Here is a 14,533-nt window from a genome sequence, read left to right as displayed (position 1 = left end):
CCGCTGAGCTGGGGGACCACATCTCCCTCTGTCTTCCTTTCTCTTTCAGCAGATCTAATTTAAGACGACGTCTGCACTGACAGACCTGCACTTGCAAATTCCAGCCTGACTGGTGAGTTTAGTGTAGGCTGAGGCTACAGGCTGTGAAGCTCCTTGTGCACCATCCAAGCAAACCAACCCTGCTAAACGTCAGGATTTGTGTGCCTGGGTTATCAAGACCTAGCTGCGCCTGACCTGAGATGATAAGGCTTCAGAGTCCTCCACTATGTGATGTGGACTTGCTGTTTGGGGTTTGTCTTGGTTCGGATCTCTGTGCTGTGCTGTTTTGCAGGATGGACATGTTCTAAACAGGCTGAATGCACTTTAGATGCAAATGCCGTCTCTGATGAAGAGGCCAAGGCGTTTAGCACAAATGCTCTTGTGTGGGCTTGGGACCATGGATATAGGGGGTCACGTTCTGGCTATGACACAGGCACTGCGTGTGGACTTGGCATGAGGACATTCTTAGTCCTTCTTTTGTCTCTCAGGCTGCAAAGTGATGAAGCTTCATAGTCAGGAAGCTCCTCTGGCCAAGGGCTGCCTACTCCCTGCCTGCCTGGCATGCCGGAGCTTTTTCCTGAGCTCCCAGGCTGATACTTTTCAGCAAATATCAAAGCTAGAAGTGCTTTCATGACCTTGGGCTTGTGGTATGGGTCTTGTACTGTTGTGTGAGCGTTCCTGTGCACTGATCCATGCCTTCAGCACCATGGGATGTGTGGGCTGAAATTGCGGCAGTAACTTGGACTGGACAGGGAGGTGCCACCCCTCTGGGAAGTGCACCATGCTTGATGCTCATGTGGAGCGATGGGAGATGAGACAACACGTTGCTCCTGATTCCATGCCCAGTTGGATCTTCAGCTGGAAAAAAACAGCTGAGATCCACAGCATGCAGAGATTCAGCTGGGCATCTGCCTGTCACTGGGTAATGGCATTTCAGCCTTTTGCAGTCACAAAATTAGTGATGGAGTTAGCGAACAGAGAACTGCTCACTGCTAAGGAAGTCCCAGAGCAGCAGATTGCTGGCAGCAGGGAGGATATGCTTGGAAAGCACCACTACATGCTTGTCCTACTGTATTTGTTTGAGGTGGCTGCTGTCAGGGACTTCTAGTGAGCCTCAGTATGGTCATCCTTATCATCCACCCTGTGACACCCAACCTCTACTGGCTACAGAGAGGGTTGAAAGCAATGGCATGTCTTGTTAAGGAGCCAAGTTGAAAAGTAGATGGGGTGAGGCTGGACCTGGGTTTCTTCTACTGCCTGCCAGGCTTTTCATCACCGGAGCCTAAATGGTGCTTATCTCTGCTTCTGCCCATGACCTGTCCCCAGCCTACCCCAAGTTTCTACCAAAGACCATAAGGATGAGCAGCAAGGGTCAGAACCAGGCTCCTCCTCCCAAATCTGCCCTCTGCCACTTCCCACTAGTGAAAATTTTGGAGAGAAGCACAAGAGGCAACACACATATGGCCATACTCTCTCCGTTCCCACACCTCTCAAGATGGTATCTTTGCCCTTAATAGCTCTTGACGGGATTTTTTTTTTCACTCATGTTGTTTAGTCACTTTTGGAAACAGTCAAAACTCTTGTCATCTACAGGATCTGCTGGCAACAAGCTCCACAGTTTAAATACATATTGGGGAAATAAAAGCACCCTTTTGTATTCATTTTAAGTCCATTGCCTGGTGAATTCCTCGGATGCTTCTTTGCCCTTGCATTATAAGCAACAGCAAAGAGAAATACTTCATTTGCTACTTTCTTTTAACTGTCAGGTTTATCCCAACATCTCCATTCAGCTTTTTTTCTGAGCTGCAGAGTCCTAACCAATTTAGTCACTTTGTGTCCAGGGCTGTTCCGTGCCTCTGATCAGTCCTGTCGCCTTTCCCTCTGCTGTTTCCAGCTCTGTGTCTTGTCTGAGACAGAGGTCGAGGCCACACGCTGAATCTGAGATGCGGCTTCACCGCGGTCCGTGCAATCGCACAGCCATCCTCTCCATTCCTCTCCTAATAAAGCACAATTTTCCGTTTGCTTCTTTGACTGCTAATGAACAGGAGGCTAAGACTTTTGTAAATCTGTCCACACCAAATCCACTTTCAGGAGGATAATAGCTTGTTCTCTGTTGGATACAGCTCTGTGCATCTCTTGTTTTTATTCCAGGTGCATCACTTTGCATTTGCACGAGCCACACAGAGCCAGCAGAGCTACAGGCTACTCATTGCAACCTTCATAACTGAGCCAAGCCACAGCATGGAAGCAATAACCTAATTCAGCTGCAAGGTTCCTGCACCCCAAATCAGGCAGGGCAAGGTGGGACAGGGCTTGCTTTAGCCTGGTAAAATATTAACATCTCTGCTGGTTCCTGAGCTGGTTTTTAAGGATGTCCTAAGATACTCTCTTCTTCCTAACACTGTTGCTGTCTCTCCTGGAAGACACAAAGCCTCTGCTTCCTTAGCACACCCTTTCTTCCTCTTCCTTCTCCCACTGCTCTTAATTTTGTCCCTCATTTTCTCCCATCCCATATGTTCTTATCAATCACTGTGGATAAAATTAATGGGATTTCAGGTTGACAGGACTCAGAAAAGGATATTTTATCTGACTGAGAAACGTAACCACATGCCTCAGACTAATGAAGAATTACCTGTTGAGAACCAGAAATGAAGGCGAGGAGCTGCCAGATGCTCTGTTTCGTTGTTAATATCATCCAACTTTTAAAACCCCTTAGTTATCAGATTCTGCCGATCAGTTTAAAAAAGAATTGCAAGATCTAAAAAAGGGGAGGCATTTGCTCTTTGCTATTTTAGGAAAACATTGTCCAGCTTTTCTCCACAACTGGGAAAGCAAAGACTCGACTCTAGAAACTGAAAAAAAACAAGCTGAAATTTCCTGGAAATAGCCCATTTCCACCACAGGGGAGGGCTTAAGAAAAATGAACACCACCAAATAAACTGATTAAATGGCAGGAACTATGCATTGTCTTTCCATCTGTACAGCTAGCAGGACAGCAAGGAGAGAGGGAAGTAACGCCTGGGGAAGGACGTTTCTGGAGGTGCTTGTGGGGAGGAGGCTCCAGGAATGGAACATCTGATTTTTGTGTCCTCCTCAGATTGGAAAAGGAGCTCAAAGGCATTTCTTCACCGTCCTCCCAGCAGAGGGAACTATCGGTCCTTGCTGGAGACAGGTCACTTCAAAGCTGGAGGTTTGCAGATCTTTAGGGCACATCTACAGGGGTGGCTGCGGTCTGTACTGGGGGACACAGGGTGCTGGCCCCTGTGCTGAGGTGGCAGGAGACATTTGCAAGCTCACAGGCCTGTTTCACCCTCCAAATTAGAATCCATGTAGCAGAGGCCAAGCCCTGCCTGCTATTAAGTAGGATGATGGTAGCTCCTACTGCCTCTCTCAGTTGCCTCCTGCACCAAGATGGTTCTCTTCTCCTCTCTACACATGCATTCCTTTAGGAAAGCAAAGAGGAAACGGATGCTCTATCTCTCCCTAGAACAACCTGTGTCTTACAAACCATGCCTGGATTTGCCATCTGATGCCCAAAGCCCATGTTAGCTCTGCTTTCCTCCCACCACCCAAGGGGCATCATAAGGTGCTGGACTGCTGCACCCATAATATAACCTCATTTTTATATAAGAAGCATCATAAAAGTGCTAAAAGCAAAAACCAACCAAACAAAAACCAAAATCTGTGAAGGAAAAGCTATATCTAAGGCAGCAAAGGAAAAAAAAAACCCCACCAGCTTTGCTGTTGCCCGAGTACCTTAATTCTGCCCCTTCCCACCTATGCATTATGGTGCTGTCTTTAACGGCACTCAAATTTACTGTTTTTATAAGTCCCTATACCTCATTTAATCCAGGAGGTAGATGCATAAAGAGGACAAATTAAAGTTACCCAGATAGTCATGGATTTCCCTTTTCCCAGTTTTTGCCTGCTTGACCCTGCAGCCTGAGGAATGTACTTTCAGAGGAGTTTTTATGTGATGCCAGAGCAGTTTTTATGTGATGCCGTTGTAGCTGTACATGCAGCCAGACACACACACACACACACACACATATACACACATTGTGGCCATGCTTGCAATGCAAGCGGTGCACCGGGCGTCTGCGGGGAGGTGAGCGACTCCCAAAGAGCAGATTACACCTCTCTTCGCAGGCACGTGAAAATGCTCAGTGCACTTCAAGCACAAGCAAATGGCTAATGAGAGGAGGAAGCTGGCGTTTTATTGTGCAATATAATAGAATAGCAGAGCAAAACACAATAAAAGGCAGACAGCCATATCCCCACAACATAAACCTGGCTGGGCTTTGGAGCACTTGGGGTCTATTACACGAAACTCTGTGGCCTGGGGAAGGCAAAGGATTTCAGCTCCATTTACTGACATTAAGCAGGGCTGCTGCTAGCATAGGTTCACCCAGTTACAGCCACCTGGCAGGCTCTCCTGCAAGTTGGCTGACCCTGAGATATCCCTGGAGATATCTCAGGATATCTGCCCAGGAGAGCTGGATGCTCCTGTAGATGCCACACCGGTCATGCCCAGTCCTTCCCAGTCTGGCTGCCTGTTGGGGTTTTTAGCATGGCTTTTATGCTGTCTGCCTTTCTGCTTTTCACATTCCCACTTGTAGTCCAGCCCCAGTGGCTCAAGGCTCCCCAGACAGCTGGTACAGCCCAAGCCTGTGTGCTCTGATGGTGCCGTGGCTGATGGCTCTCTTTGGTTTGACTTCTTGCCAGCCTGGTTCAGAAGATGGATGAGCTTTGTTAACCAGCAAGTGGCTCTGGGGAGGGGACTAAGGGCTAACGTACATGTCCAGAGCCAAGAAACTGTGTTGTCTTCTGTCCTCTGCTTTGATGTCTTGTAATCATGTCATACCTTAGAAAGGGAGACTCAGAACTCTGCAATTAGGGCAATTTGTTAGTATTTGCTAGGCATATATCATTCCTGAGCTGCAGGACCTCTGGGCTCTTTCAGAATGTGCTATTCAGCATCCCCATGAGCAAATCCTTTTTCTTTTTTCTCTTCCCAGCTTCCTGTGAGCCTTTCCCCTCTTCTGGTCATTCCTCTCTGATGCTGTGCTCTGGGCTACGCTCAGTTGTTGATGGACCTCAACATGTCCATCAGAGATGCAGGAGAAGGCGGGTCCCCAGGTGCGCACAAGCTGCCAGAGCAGAGATGACCTGTCCTGGGAAATTTGGGTTTGTTTTACCACAGGTACCTGCCCATGGCTCCACAAGCAGTGCAGACAAAGTGCACTGCTTGGATGCACTTCCCATCTCCAGGTAATTACATGCTGCTTCCTTCCTTCTCCAGCCCCCCCTTCTGCCGCAGAAGAGCTCCAGCCTAGGTAGTGGCTCCCCACCCAAAAACCAGCCGTCTGCTCATCTTTGCCAGCATCCTCTAAACCTTTTACATCCTCACCTCGCTGAAAGATGAGGAACAGAGCCGCACCCCGCGCCCCAGGCAGAGGTGTACATGGCTCCACCTAGCACCATAATGGCATTGGCAGATTTGCTCTCTGATCCTTCCTAATAATTCCTGCCTCTCACTTTGCAGTTTTCACCACCACAGTTCACCAAGCTGACATTTCACAGAGGTGTCTGTGGCCCCAAGATTTTGTTCCTGTGCAGCAATGCCTTAATCAGAGCAAAGGAAGTGCTTTGAAAACCTAAGGAAGCCTTTTTAATATTCGTCTTTAATAGGCTGATGGGGCAGCGAAAGGGACTCCTGACTAACACCTGTTGTATCATATACGTAACAACATGCTGCAGAGTCTGCCCTCTCTTCCTGCCATCTCTCCATTCCCCACAGCCAGGTTTCACGTGGGGAGTAGTGCTCACTGTAAACTCATCACCTTTCCAGGCTGCTAGCACAAACCTTCCCAGCAGGACAGAGTTTGAAATCAGTTGATGTTGCTCTTGCATTTTTTCTCTCGCTCGGAGCAATGAGTCCTCCACATGGAGCAGCACACATGTGTGGGTGTGCAAGAAGGCAGCAAAACAGGAATTGCGAAGCTCACTGTAGGAAGGTGGCTTTCCAGCAGGGTTTCTTGGAGCAGAGTCCCACTAGGAAGCAAGAGCCATGCAGGGAAGAAACACCGGTGCCCTGCAAGGCAGACATGGCATATGAAGCCCAGGGAAGAGAGGGTAAATCCCCCCCAATGCTGTCCCCAGCCATCCTTGCAGTAGCATCTCACCACGTGTTGTCCAGAGCCCCTTTCTGCAGCCTTGCTGCCCTGCTGTACATTGCAATGTTGTGTAAGAGAAGCACAACTCCACAGATGACACCTGAAGGCTGAAAGGCAATGGGCTGGTTTGAACTTGTGGTGCCACCAAAAAAACGTCAGAGCATGGATGGATGTGCATGGGAGGGTGGAGGCTGGGCTGTGGGAAGAGCCATACGATGGGGTCAGCTCGGGTGTTTGGTTGCTGAAGGGCTGTGGGGAGCTGGCTGCCCAGAAGACCTGTAGAGATAGGAAGCAGGAGGCCTTGGAAGTAAGGATGAGGGCAGTTTGGATATGCCCAGTGAGACAGTGGCAACTAATAGGTTAATAAGGCAGAGTCAAAGTCCTGCCTAAATATAACCACCGTGCAGGGTGGTTAGGCCATGTCCCCAGCAGGTCATTCCGGTCCTGGCCTGACCCAGTCGCAGGGACATGAATAGCCATCTGTGAGTTTTGGTGTGGAAAATATTACTAATTAAAATTAAAAAAAGGAAAGCAAAACATCTGTACTCGGCAGCATCTGTCATTCTTGCTTCTTCAGGGCATCGTGCTTGGAAACTTTAAAATGAGAGGGTATTTTTAGTTTGAAAAAAAATTAAAAGCATAATTTTAAAATTAAAAAAAAACCCCACAACTTTCTTTTTTTTCCCATTGCTGTCTGTGCAGCCTCGGAGAAGGTCTCCGACTACCCGCCAAGGATCCAAGTGTAGGGAAGGAGTGGGTGTGCGGGAGGGCAGGGGTGCCAGTCCCATCCTTCCATGTCAAGCCAGTGGGAGACAATGTTAATTTAATTTGGTGGAAAAGATCAGGGAGGGTGGAGAAGAAAGCAGCTGACATCAGACGAGGGGCAGGCATGCAGGTGCTGTGTGAGTTGAGGGTGGGCGCAGCCCCTGTGGCCTCAGCTCAGCCCCACAGTGCTCCCCTCTGGCCTCTTCCTCCATCTCCACGCCCCAGTGCCATCCCAGAGGCTGGTCCTTGGCCACCATCCAGCAGTGACCCCATCTCAGAGGCACCATGCATTGCCTCCAGCCTCCAGCGCTGTGGAGAATAGGAAAGAATAGCAAAAGCAAAACCCTTGCCTAAGCATCATCCATCCCCCAAAATGCACATGCCTTCCTCCCTCCTGCCCTGTAGTCTGCTGGCAGAAGCCCCATCACGGCCAGCACATGCTTTGGGGTTGGAGGGTCACCTGCCCCAGAGACAGCCCCAGACCCATTCTGCAGATCAATTTGATTCCTGCATCATCTGGGTTGAGCTAGCTGGGAAATGGTGAAACTTTTCTAAAGGGCAGAATAATTGTTTTCAGTTTTTCTCATGAATATTTTCTAGAATTTTTTTTTTTTTTTTAGCGGATGGTAAAATTACCCTAGGGCTTGTGTGGTTGCCTGCTTTAATCTTGAGAATTTTGCAGTTTTTAATTGGGAACCTGAAAGATTGTGAATGAAGCAGAAAGCTCTGTCTGGAGGGCTGAGTCTGTGGTAAATACAGAAAGCCTAAGGGGACAGGGCTGGCGGGAAGGTTTGGGCTGCTCTGTAACACCACCAAGTGCTGCACAATGCTGGCCAAGGAAGCGGGTCTCTGCATCGTCCAGGCTTTCCTGTAGCCCATGGACCACTCGTTTCCAAGGGTTTTATCCGTGGTGGTGGCACTGGTCTTTGAGAGCAGGCTCATAATTTCTTGGCTGCTACCAAGGTGAAGGGAAGTCATCCGTCTTCTCCACCTGAGGCTAACCTAAAGTTAGGAAGAACCAGGTAGGAAATGCCAGGGTTTATTCAATGGCCAGGCATGGCATAGGCTTCCCTTCGCCCATGGGCCTTTCTTTGTTAGGGATACTCAAAAGAAATCATTTCTAGGAGCAACCTGTGAGGTACAACTGGTTTTCGTACACATTTAGGTGTCTACATGGGCTTTGGAGTCCAAGCACCACTGTGGAGACCCAGGAGAGATGTGCTCTACCCTGGAGCAGATGCCTCCATCTGCTGAAGCACAGTGGAGAGTATTGGGACCTGATCAGGTGTCTCCTAGTCTGTTGCCCTCCCAGTGGCAGCATGCCTTCCCCCGGCACCTTGCCCGTCACCCGTGCCATAGCTGTCTTTGCAACTAACGGGCAGAGGAGGGCTCTGGAAGAGCAATGTGGTGTCTTGGGAGTGGGTATATCTCAACCATTCTTCCCCCCCAAAAGACAAACAGAAAAGAGACCTCTGCCACCAGGACTCTGGGGTGCTGTGCCGTCTGCCCTGCTGCAAGATGCAATCTGCCTCTCTAAATCAGCAGGGAAATGAAGATGATAATTCAAGGCATGGGTGATGGAGGGGCGGGGAGAGAACGCAGGGCAATCTGTGACTCCAAAAATCTTTGCGCTTCCCAGACAGATGGCACTTGGCAGAGGCTGCTGTCGTACTGCTCGTGCTTAAAGCCTGACTTGCTTTTCTGGGGGAGGGCAACCCACAGAGGGGAAGTCATAAACGCTCCCAGCCCCAAAGTCTCCCTGATACCAACTCAGAGCTCTGCCCAGAGCTTGGGGATGCAGGAACCATGCTGCATTTTGGGCAGCAATCGTTGGTTTGATATTGTAGGGTCACTTGGGAGCACATTGAGCAAGGGCAAGGCAATGTACGCAGGGACACATGGCAAGTGCTGGAGGGGAAGGGCACGAGTTGTTTAGTCCCTATTTCTCAACAACTCACGTGGAGGGGAGCTGCCGTTCGGAGGGTTTGGGGATTTTGATTATTTTTTAGAGGGTTTCCAGCTCTGCCAGGCCCAGGAGCCAGGGTGTGCCAGGCATGCATGGCACACGCATGTGCACAAGGAGACCCCCCCGTGCACGTGAAGCCGGGAAGCCGTTGCAGGGACAGGAGCGTAGCCCCGCGTTGCCTCAGCTGCAGCCCATTAGCTGACCATGCTCTCTGCTCCTAAATCATTTCCTGAAGGGCTTTTTTCAAACCAAAAAGAAAAAAATTCCCCCTCAAGATGGTGGGGGGAAAAGAAAAAAAAAAATGGTGAAAAGTTCAAACCCAGCCTGGTGTCCCGGAGCTGTTTTCGTGCCCAGCTCTGTCTACCAGGAGCCTTGCCCGGGTGTGCGAAAGGTAATGCCGAGTGCCGGCAAACCCTCCCCTCCGCGGGGGTGGGAGCCCAGGGACCCAGACTGAAGCTTTTGTCTTTTTTTTTTTTCCTGCTTGTGACTTTTTAGCAGTCCTTAGGGGACATTCCAAGTATGTGGCCAGGCATGGAGATAGTTTAAAACACATTAAGTTCACGGACAAGGTGTCATTAGGGCTTCTTTGGAGGGGGAGAGAGGGAGGAATTATTTGAAGTTCATTTGCCCAGAGGGAGTGCTCTCTGAAGAGGAATGGTTTCGGGGCACGGTGGGTCTGTTTCAGGGTTTTTGCTCTTCCTGCGACTTTGAGGAGCTGTTTCTTTTGAAGATATCGGTTGTTACGGTGCAGAACGGGACGGGGAGCAGAAAGCATCAAGAGCATTTTGCTCGCTCTGCCTTTAAAGTTGCTCTCCCCAGACTGTCTAGGAGAACGGGTCGGAGCCCCAGAGTCCCGTTTCATGGGAAATATCGACCTCTTTGTTGTTGTTGTTCCAAATAGGAATGAAAAATGTAAATTTCTGGTCAAGCAAACATTCCTCAGGGCTGTTCTGGAAAATTGAAGTGACACTTTCTCAGCATTTTTGTTTTATTAAAATTCAGCATGCAAATTGGGTGTATGATATATATTACATAACATATTGTGAGCGAGTCGCAACAGAATATAAAGGATAAATCTAAACTCCAAATTGAATAGTTTCCTCTAAATATGTTACCAAAATGATACCTTTCTGGCAAAAGGTTTGGATTCTACTGAAACAGCTTCTTCTCCTTTTGTTTTGGAAAACTCGCCTGTTGCAAATAAATCTGAGCTGTCCGCAGGCATCATCCCAAGCCAAGCCTGCCCTGCCTTGGGGCCATCTTTCCATCAGGACCATCTCCTCTGGGAGGAGAGGGCTCCTTCCACTGCTCCCCGCTCAGATTTTGGAAGAGCTTCCTGGTGGCAGAGGCAGGGGCTGAATTTTTACCTGGTCTGCTGGGCTTTTGGTTCATCTTGATACCCATCACCCACTTTCTGGAGGAGGCAGGAGAAAATTGGCCTGACCTGGAAAAGCTTCTCTTTTTTTTCCTGTAATAGGTCTGCAATAAGTCCCGTAATAGAGCTGGGTTTTGGGTTTTTTTTTCTTTTCTTTTGGTGCTGTTGTTTGTTTGAGGAATGATGCAAGGGAGCTTTTTCTAAGTCCTTCCAAGCAGAAATGCTACTTCAATGTATGTACTAAAGTATGTCCTGGGTGCTGAGGAAGATGAGGAAGGCAGGTAAGCCTGGGCTGACAGTCACTGGTGGTTCAGGCTGGTGGAAGCCTGGTGGACTTCGCAAGAGCTGATTCAGCTTGTTACATGGCCTGATGGCTGCCAAGCAAGCTGGGGGTCTGGCCAACCCCCCAATCAGTCAGCCCTTCCTCTGCCCCAGGAGGCTGGGGCACGAGACACCAGCTCAGCATGAATTGCCTGGGGGTCTCACTTCCATGAGCCCTTCTGGATTTCGTCATTATAAAAAAAAAAAAAAAAAAAAAAAAAAAAGAAAATTGCCCTGCTTCCTTCAAGGTAGGTTATGGGTTTGTTTGGGTTGTGAGCCACGGAGATTGATGAATCTGCCTACAAAGACGTCATTTGTGCACCTCCTGGGCTGGAGCGATATAACCCAGCCGCAGCTCAGTGTGCCTTGCCAGGGCTGGAGCGGGATCATATGTGAGGACAAGGACATGGCCCGGAGGGGCTCTGACAGTCTGTCCAGGGAGGAACGAGCTGGGCTGACACCAGGCTGGGCGATGTGCTAGTTCGTGCACCCGGCTAGGGCTCAGCAGCTCTTGCTCGTGTCCGTGCCACTGAGTCACTGTGTGGTCTGGGGCACATCCCATACCCCTGCCTGCCTCGCTTCTCTGCATCTGAGAGACGGAAGAGGAAAATCTGAGTCTGCACACAGCCTCTGGACAGCTACTGTTGCTAGAGCATCACTAGAAAGTGTTTACTCCCCAGCCTTGCTCAGGAAAGGCTCTGGATTAAGGAGCTCCACAGAGACTCATGTCTGTTCCCACCAGTTTGGATCAGCCCTGAGTGAGAAGGAAGACCCGGGGCTGGCCTTGTGGGATACTAGCAGGTCATGCTTGCTCCTGTCTCTGGGCAGAGCCAGCCAGCGTCAGGTACAAGTCCCCAGGGCAGGCGTAGCAGGGTGCCCATGGGCTCACAGACTCCCTCACACCCAGGGTGGTACCACGCTTAGCGCAGGGCCAGCACTCTGCGGGCACCGCTCTGCCTGACTCCAGCAAGGGTCAGCCCTGTCCGGGGCTGCAAATAGCCCTGGTATCTGTAAAATTCAACAGGTGACAGGGAAGAGCAGTTTGATCTGGAGATAATCGATAGTGAAGGAGAGCAGACCTGGAGTGACTTCCGAGGTTTCCACGCTGAGTACTTTCCCCAGCACTTCAAGAAGCGAGAAAGCAGCTTTTGAAGGGATAGCTGACTTCATATTCAGATTGCACATGAGATTGGCCATAACTGCTGCGAGTCTGCCCCAGGCTCAAGAGATACATAAACCTGAGCATCCCAGGCGGGTACCACACTTCTCCTTGCATCTCGGTGAGACTGGGGGGACGTGAGTCCATGGGGAAGGAGCTCGGTGCAGGCTGCAGCATGGAGCTGAAGCCCAACTGCCGCGGGGCAGCTGCAAGTCTTGAGAGGTGTCGCAATGTGGGAAGGAGCCCTCCAGCTTCCCAAAAACCTCTCCCTCCTGTCCATCACCCCACTGGTGACCCAGACAGTGTATGAGGCAGGGCTACAAGTGTTTCTAGCTGTCTTTTTAAATTCACAAAGAAACTGAGGAAAACATGGTTACCTACATATGTAGTTGTGGGATTGTTTGAGGAGGTATATTTTTTAATTACAATCACTCCAGTGAAGGCTGCAGGAGAAATTCTGCCCTTAGCAGATTTTTTGCCTTCCCTAAAGAAGCCACCAGATTGGCAGATTAAATATGGGGCAGGGTAAAATGTCCCTACAAAGCTGGAATTGAGTGGGGCAGGACCTGAGCCCCAGCTCTGTGGGAAAGAGCGGTGTTAGCACCGCTCCAGGAGAGTACTGATTTAAAAATAAAAACTCGCAATTTTTAAAAATATCTTTGTAACAGTAAGGAAGAAGGCAGGAGTAGTGTGGGGTGTGGGATCAAACTGCCTGTGATCAAAGCCTCACCTAGAAAGCCGTTAACTGTGAAATGATGCTTTGATGATGTGTTGCCGGTGCAGCAGCCCGCCGGGCCCCCTTGGAGCAGGCATCCCCCCCAGCTCCGCAGCATCCACATTGCAAAAGCGTTGTTCTTGGTGGGGCAAACCATGCAATGGAAGAGACTGTCCAACCCCTAGTCTGGTGTCCACGGTGCGGAAACGGGCACTGTGCCTCTCCATCAGGCCTCCCTCCCAACGTGCCAGGGCAGACCTAGCAGCTATGAAGGTGCAGACCTCAAACCGTGCCCTGCAAGGCTATAGGAAACCCCCGCTAGTCTGCTCTGACTGCAGCCAGCCTCACTGGGACAGAGGCTATCAGGAGAAGGGGAATGACGTTAATTAACTCCACACATTTCTAAAGCGGGATGGTTAAAATTGTTCCCCCATCTCCACCCAGCGCAGCCCAGGGAGAGCATCTGCTCTGAAGGGCTTACAGTGAAACCATGGGGTGAGACACAGCGGGTGGAGGCAGAGGACCAACAGGTAACCAGGGGGTAACTGTGAATAACACAACAAGCAAATTATCTGCACACATAGGAAGAAGGTGGCGGTGGTTTCATTGCTGTGACAATTCAAGCACCTAGGCAAACCCAGAATTTAAGGGAAATTTAACATCTTCTATAGCACAGTCAGAAAAAAACAATTGGTTTTGGGGCAAGCCAGACCTTTTCCAGGTCTCAAATACAAGGAGCAAACTTCAAAGGGAAATGCAAATGGAGAAGCAAGGCTGGCAGTTTAATTGGACTTGTTAATCAGCTAGACTGTCGGAGGGAGGAAGTAGCTGATACCTGCAGCATAGGGGAGAGTCTGGCCCCTGCCCCACTAAGCTAATTGTGCAGGAGCACAGGCAGCTCAACAGATTGCACCAGACTGATTTAAAAAAATAGAACAAAATCAGGCAAATTCACCTGCCCTGAACAGGCAGCAGGCACCCCTGGGGACAGGGTCTGCCTGGTTTCACTGGTGCAGCTCTCATCCCCACTGGGTGCCAGAGACACCAGTGGGGCTCGAGTACGGGGGAAACAGCTGCACCCCAAGAAGATGCAGAGCAGAGCTGGACTGGGCTGAGCACCCTGATGGGTTGCCTTGCTGAGCTTCACAGACACATCCCAGCTGACCAAAGGTGGGAGTTTTTCTTTCTACTGAAATGTCTACCCTCTCTCCAGCATCACCAGAGACCTCACCGAGCTGTTGCTTTACGGAAAATTTGCTGCAGGAAATCAGTAAACCACCCTGTTTCTGCTCACTGAGAGTCCATTTGGGGATCACAGCCCCAGGGCTGCTGCTTGAGGGCTGAAGAGGGATTTGTGCCTGGCACTGCTGAACAGAAATAGGTATGTCTGCCCTCACGGTGGGAGAACAGGCAGCTGTAAATCCCAGCAACACCTGCTCCTGAGGGGGAATTATGTTTAAAAGGTTCAATCCTGAAAATCCTGACAGTCTCACTTTCGCATTTTTGGTCACTACAAAAGAAAACTTTCAGCCTGGAGCACTCTGCTTTAACTTCCTGAACTCATCCCAAGTGACTGGAGTTGGTTTAGCATCTCCTTGGAGCTGGACATTGCATTGAGGGTGTTTCCCAATGCCTGTTTTTCTCACTGAGTCCTTCTCCTGGCTATGGGGCTGCATAGTGTCTCCCTGGGTCACTGGGAAGCTTGCCTGGAGCAGTCTGTGCTGCATTGTGGAGAATGAGGCTTTTGAGGGTAAACTCTGCCATAAGAGGGGCTAATTCACTGGCTCTAGGAAATGCAACCCTTTGTGAGACCACGCTGGTAGATTTACAATTCCTCATCTCTTTTGCACAGCAAGAAAAGTTGCAAGACAACATTTTGCCAACCTTGAGATGCAAATCTTTGGCATTTCTGGAGGTAGCAGAGGGCAGAGATTCACGCTGGGACTGTGGTAGCAGCAGCAGTGTGTGACTGGCAGGAACTGATTTGAATAATTGGGTGTCACGTCTCTATTTTTCT

Source organism: Calonectris borealis, chromosome Z, assembly GCF_964195595.1.
Source record: "Calonectris borealis chromosome Z, bCalBor7.hap1.2, whole genome shotgun sequence".
Lineage (NCBI taxonomy): Eukaryota > Metazoa > Chordata > Aves > Procellariiformes > Procellariidae > Calonectris > Calonectris borealis.
The sequence above is the reverse complement of the archived record's forward strand: the minus strand, read 5'-3'. Positions refer to the sequence as shown.